This window comes from Mobula hypostoma, chromosome 10 (genome assembly GCF_963921235.1).
Source record: "Mobula hypostoma chromosome 10, sMobHyp1.1, whole genome shotgun sequence".
NCBI lineage: Eukaryota > Metazoa > Chordata > Chondrichthyes > Myliobatiformes > Myliobatidae > Mobula > Mobula hypostoma.
In genome coordinates, this window is record NC_086106.1 from 54931384 (window position 1) to 54938074 (window position 6691).

The 6691-nt window shown below is 43.5% G+C and overlaps 1 pseudogene; it reads left to right on the forward strand.

Moving 5' to 3' along the window:
- The window catches only part of LOC134352538 (interferon-gamma-inducible GTPase 10-like), a 60599-nt pseudogene extending 54684 nt beyond the window's left edge, over nt 1-5915 (forward strand).
- The last annotated feature ends 776 nt before the right edge of the window (nt 5916-6691 follow it).

A 6691-nucleotide genomic window follows, 5' to 3' on the forward strand; every position in this document is an offset into this window, starting at 1 on the left:
AAATGCCGATTATTTATTCTTGTCCATAGATACTGCCTGGCCTGCTGAGTTCCTTCAACATTTTGTGTGTATTGCATCAATTTCAGACCTGTCGGGCAAGTTCAGGGTCTGAGACTCCTCCAATATTCCTCCGTCTTGGAACCCCCTCCTCCCCAAGTGCCTCACTCGCAGTAACACGTTCTTGGCCCTGATCACAGACTGGGCGCAGAGTCCAGGTAACTTTCACTCTCTCTGATGCATCGCGATGTTTGAAGCTCAGATTCCAGCTCTTCAAATTTGAGCCTGAGTTCTTCGAGTAACTAACACTTGCTGCCAGTGTGGTCACCAGGAACCACAATGGGGCCCTCCAGCTCCCATATCATTCAGCTAAAACACATCCCCTAATCCTGCATCTCCATTTTATTTAATTTGTTATAATTTGGTTTTATATAATAAATTATATATAATACATTTGAGACTTTTGCACAGTACTGTATTTGTCAATATGGAGTGGGGAGTGGGGCCCATGTTGTTGCATTTTGTGCTAGGGAGGGAGTTTGGAGGGTGGATTGATGATCGTGTTACCTTTCTTTTTTGGTGAGGAAGGAGGGATGGGTTTGCTTTTCTCTTTGAATTGGTAGTTCCTGGGTCATCACTAACCATTGGTGCCTACTGAAAAAGTGTGGTTCTTTTGGGCACACTCTGTGAAGTTTTAGCCTGGGCTCAAAGACAGTTTTCATTACAAATGGGAAGAAGCTGTTATGTCTACAAAGGATCTAGTTGAAAATGAATTTTAAAGATCAAATTGTCCTGGCAAAATCCAAATTAGGCATTAATGATTCTTGAGAGTCCCATGATGGCAAGGCCCATTGCTTTGATGTTTTAGTGTCACCAGATTTGGTAGTCATTAACCGTACTGGATTTACGTCATGTTGTGTAGATACCTACATTGAAAGAGCAGACGTCTTCTGTACATTATTTACATATTCAGGAAGTTGGCGGCTCCTATCACCATTTGACCTGGTTATTGAACACCATTCTTGTGAATATTTCAGCCACATCTATAGCACTCACAATGGTTGTTGGATGGGCATGTTCTTGGAAAATGTTCCTCTCCTTTTCTCCTCCAGCTATTTAACTGTGCACCATCATTCAGAACTGCACGTTGTTACGTACCCCGTAACTGGGTTGCCAAACCAGCAGAAATGGATCACTCAGTTGGAGTCTGGAGTACTAGAACTAAGAAAGTTTTATTAAAGAAACAAGCAACACAGTAATCGAAAGGATAATAAATGCAACAGTTCAGCGATGATAAACACACATGTGCACAGAATTAAGATAACAGCATCAATCAAGCTCTATCGTTGTCTAGGGGTAAATGACCAAATTTCAAAGTGACTCAAAGTTCAGTCCAGTTTAGTAGTTCAGTTCGCAGTAATCGTTGCCATGGCGATGGACAAGGTGGGGGAAGAGAGAGATAGAACAGGAACAACTGATCATTCAGACATGGTTTCACTCACAGACCGACGATATGGCTCACAAACAGCTTTTTGGGCGGGTCCTTGGTGATGTCACCTGAGGTCACCGACTGTGACCCCTCCTCCAGATGCGGTCGATCCTCTGCAGTGAACCCGGCACCCAGGCAGGGGCGGACACACACCGGGTTCCCGCTGATCGTACCTTTCCACCCTGCCTGGGTTGTCTGGTACTTCCCACCGACTTGTGAGGAGCGTACCGCTTCCAGGGTCTCGTTACCTCGGGTGGCGTGTGTGTGTCCTGCCTTAGCGAACCGGTCCCTTTTTATCCCCCTGCTGGGGTATCGCCTGTCCATCACTTCAAACAGTTCAAGGTTCAAAGGGGGGAGCCGCTCCAGACAGCTCTCCCTCCCACATCCCTTCATTACACATCTCCAGATGCTGCTCCATTGTTCCTTATCTCTCCTTCCCCTGAGGGCAGGTGGCAGACCACTTGCTGATGTCACTGATGCTAACCCAGGCCAGCAAACATCTTAATTTTATGTGTATTCTCGTCACAACGTGTTGAAACTAGATTCTTGACTGTGGTGGAGCTTATCAATGATTGAAGCATGCCAGGTTCAATATGAGCCGTTCCCATTCCCACTGATGCACCAGACTGCAGACAGAACGTATCATCTGCATAGGATCTTCTGATAACAACTCCTCTTCTGCACCCTGTCAACCAATTACTAGTGCCCCACACAGTTTGGGCTTCATGTGCTCCAAATCTCCGATCACCAACTTCACTTGTAATATCATTTCAGAGAGGCAAAAGCTAAGATAACTTTGTTGGACTGAGGTGAGAGGATATGATGAAGAAACATGGGTGAATAGAAATAAAGTTGTAGACTATGTGAAGATGCTGCTCTGTGGACAAACAGGTGGAGATCTACGTGCTCCATTAGTTAAATCAATGGTGAGTAAGCAAAGTCAAAATATATTAACAGCTCAGAGGGTTGTGAGAGTGTGGAATAAGTTGCCAGCATAAGTGGTGCTTGTGAGCTTGATCTCACTGTTTAATATTAGAAGTATGGAGGGCTATGGTCCCAGTTTAGGTCAATGCCTGTTTCTGTGCTGTACTTTCCAATGACCCTACTCGTGCTTATGCACATTATAATAACAACTTTGATAGCTGTTGCATAGCAAATTGTAACAGCAAGAGCACTTGGACCGTTAATAAGAAGGACTGACATGAGGATGTTCTGTGAATGATGTGACATGCAATACAAATAGAAGTTGTTTCAGTTGAGAACGTTAATGGAACATATTTCATTTCAGAGAACCAGTGGCATAGACATAGACATAGACATAGAAAATAGGTGCAGGAGTAGGCCATTCAGCCCTTCGAGCCTGCACCGCCATTTATTATGATCATGGCTGATCATCCAACTCAGAACCCCGCCCCAGCCTTCCCTCCATACCCCCTGACCCCTGTAGCCACAAGGGCCATATCTAACTCCTTCTTAAACATAACCAATGAACTGGCCTCAACAGTTTCCTGTGGCAGAGAATTCCACAGATTCACCACTCTCTGTGTGAAGAAGTTTTTCCTAATCTCGGTCCTAAATGGCTTCCCCTCTATCCTCAAACTGTGACCCCTCATTCTGGACTTCCCCAACATCGGGAACAATCTTCCTGCATCTAGCCTGTCCAATCCCTTTAGGATCTTATACGTTTCAATCAGATCCCTCCTCAATCTTCTAAATTCCAACGAGTACAAGCCCAGTTCATCCAGTCTTTCTTCATATGAAAGTCCTGCCATCCCAGGAATCAATCTGGCGAACCTTCTTTGTACTCCCTCTATGGCAAAGATGTCTTTCCTCAGATTAGGGGACCAAAACTGCACACAATACTCCAGGTGTGGTCTCACCAAGGCCTTGTACAACTGCAGTAGTACCTCCCTGCTCCTGTACTCGAATCCTCTCGCTATAAATGCCAGCACACCATTCGCCTTTTTCACCGCCTGCTGTACCTGCATGCCCACTTTCAATGACTGGTGTATAATGACACCCAGGTCTCATTGCACCTCCCCCTTTCCTAATCGGCCACCATTCAGATAATAATCTGTTTTCCTATTTTTGCCACCAAAGTGGATAACTTCACATTTATCCACATTAAATTGCATCTGCCATGAATTTGCCCACTCACCCAACCTATCCAAGTCACCCTGCATCCTCTTAGCATCCTCCTCACAGCTAACACTGCCACCCAGCTTCGTGTCATTCGCAAACTTGGAGATGCTGCATTTAATTCCCTCATCCAAGTCATTAATATATATTGTAAACAACTGGGGTCCCAGCACTGAGCCTTGCGGTACCCCACTAGTCACCGCCTGCCATTCTGAAAAGGTCCCGTTTATTCCCACTCTTTGCTTCCTGTCTGCTAACCAATTCTCCACCCACACCAATACCTTACCCCCAATACTGTGTGCTTTAAGTTTGCACACTAATCTCCTGTGTGGGACCTTGTCAAAAGCCTTTTGAAAATCCAAATATACCACATCCACCGGTTCTCCCCTATCCACTCTACTAGTTACATCCTCAAAAAATTCTATGAGATTCGTCAGACATGATTTTCCTTTCACAAATCCATGCTGACTTTGTCCGATCATTTCACCGCTTTCCAAATGTACTGTTATCACATCCTTGATAACTGACTCCAGCAGTTTCCCCACCACCGACGTTAGGCTAACCGGTCTATAGTTCCTTGGTTTCTCTCTCCCTCCTTTTTTAAAAAGTGGGGTCACATTAGCCACCCTCCAATCCTCAGGAACTAGTCCAGAATCTAACGAGTTTTGAAAAATTATCACTAATGCATCCACTATTTCTTGGGCTACTTCCTTAAGCACTCTAGGATGCAGACCATCTGGCCCTGGGGATTTATCTGCCTTCAATCCCTTCAATTTACCTAACACCACTTCCCTACTAACATGTATTTCGCTCAGTTCCTCCATCTCACTGGACCCTCTGTCCCTTACTATTTCTGGAAGATTATTTATGTCCTCCTTAGTGAAGACAGAACCAAAGTAATTATTCAATTGGTCTGCCATGTCCTTGCTCCCCATAATCAATTCACCTGTTTCTGTCTGCAGGGGACCTACATTTGTCTTTACCAGTCTTTTCCTTTTTACATATCTATAAAAGCTTTTACAGTCCGTTTTTATGTTCCCCGCCAGTTTTCTCTCATAATCTTTTTTCCCCTTCCTAATTAAGCCCTTTGTCCTCCTCTGCTGGCAGAGATTGAGACCCCCTCATTCTTCACACAGGAAGAACTGAACAAACTGAAGTCTGATTTTGAAACAGGTGGGTTGGAAAAAGTTAAACCACTGATACAGAAGAAAATAACTGATCTGGATAACAGAGCTTAACATTGCAGTGACGGGACAATCAGGAGCAGGAAAATCCACCTTCATCAATGCCGTGAGAGGACTTCGGAGCGATGACCCGGGAGCAGCTGAAGTTGGGAACGCAGAAGCAACAATGGAGCCAATCGGGTACTCACATCCCACTCTGCCCAATGTTCGCTATTGGGACCTGCCAGGGATCGGAACTACACAATTTCCAGCAACTACATATCGCACAGAAATGAAGTTCAAAAGATTTGATTTCTTTATCATAATCTGCACTTGTCGATTCAGAGAAAGTGATATAAAACTTTCCGAAGAGATTAAACGGCTGGGGAAAAATTCTGTTTTGTCCACTCTAAGATTGATGTCAATCTTTGGTCCATGAGGAAACAAAAGATGGTTATTAATGAAGAAGAAGAGCTAGAAAAGATTCGGCGTGACTGTGTCAGGAGGCTGAAAGAGGCAGGAGTTCCGGATCCAGCTATGTTCCTGATATCCAGTTTACAGCCGTGTCATTTTGATTTCATTCGGTTAAATGAAGAGCTTGAAGGTGATCTAAATAATGTAAAAAAAAGATCTTTGTCCTGGCCCTTCGAAACCTAAGTGAGGAGATAGCTCAGAAGAAATCTAACATTCTGAGAACACTTAACTGGATGTTTGCAACACTTTCAGGGGGATTGGGTGAGATCCCAGTTCCCGGTGTCTCTCTTGCTTGTGATATCGGTATAGTCATTGGAGCCATTGTCCACTTCCGGAAATGCCTGGGTCTGGATGATGCTTCTCTTCAAAATCTGGTCAACAGAGCAGTAAAACCTGTGGAAGAGCTGAAGGCGACAGTAAAAGCTCCACTGCTGGAGGAAATAACCCTAGATGTAATTATGAGGGTAGGTTGGGGGGTTACTCTTGTTACCATTTCAGCCCTGGGATTTGCTCTCGACTTTGTCCCAGTCATTGGCTCCATTTTTGGAGCAGGCTCATTATTTCTTATGACGTACAAGATACTGAGTGCGGCACTGAAGGATCTTACAGAGAATGCAGAGAGGGTGGTGAGAGTTGCCTTTGAAACTGATTAACTGAGCTTTAAATGTATGGACCCAGTGAATTTATATAATGCCATTGTTAAACATTTGATATTATCTAACACCAAATCCTACTGTTAGATAATGTTCACTTCTCCTGCATTCACTCCTAAAATATTTCTTATTCATTACTGAAGCGGGCTGGGAGGGAATTTCCGATATGCAGCATTTGGAAAACTGGTATAAGATTAACAAAGTGCTACTCTATGAATTAAACTTTAAAATGATGCTATATCTGCCTTCAGAAATGTATATGAACGATGTACCCTGTAAACATTGACATATAGAAGGCACAGCTGGGTGGTCTGCCACGCAATATTTGGCAGCACATTGCATTATTCAGCCAATTACTTTTGTTAAAATAGAACTGCATAGGTGAAATGATAGCTGATACTTAGATGTAGTGTATAGATTTCTGTATCATTTGAGATGTTATAAATTATTGGTTGAAAGATCGTATCACTCCAACCATCTGATGTTAATTATCGGGAAGAATATCACAGCCTGGGTTTAGTGCTTGTTGACCTGTACAGTTTCAATTACCTTTAAGAGAATCTCTGTATAAATTTAAAAAGAAAACACCATTAGAAAACCTGGCCCAAAGCTCATGGCAAGATCCCGGATCAATGAAGCCTTGCACATTTAGATCTCAATTAAAATAGTCGAACAATTGTCGATTATTCTCCCTTCTGCTGCTTTAGATTAGATTAGATTATGAGGACACTCAGTCCTCATTTATTGTCATTTAGAAATGCATGCATTAAGAAATG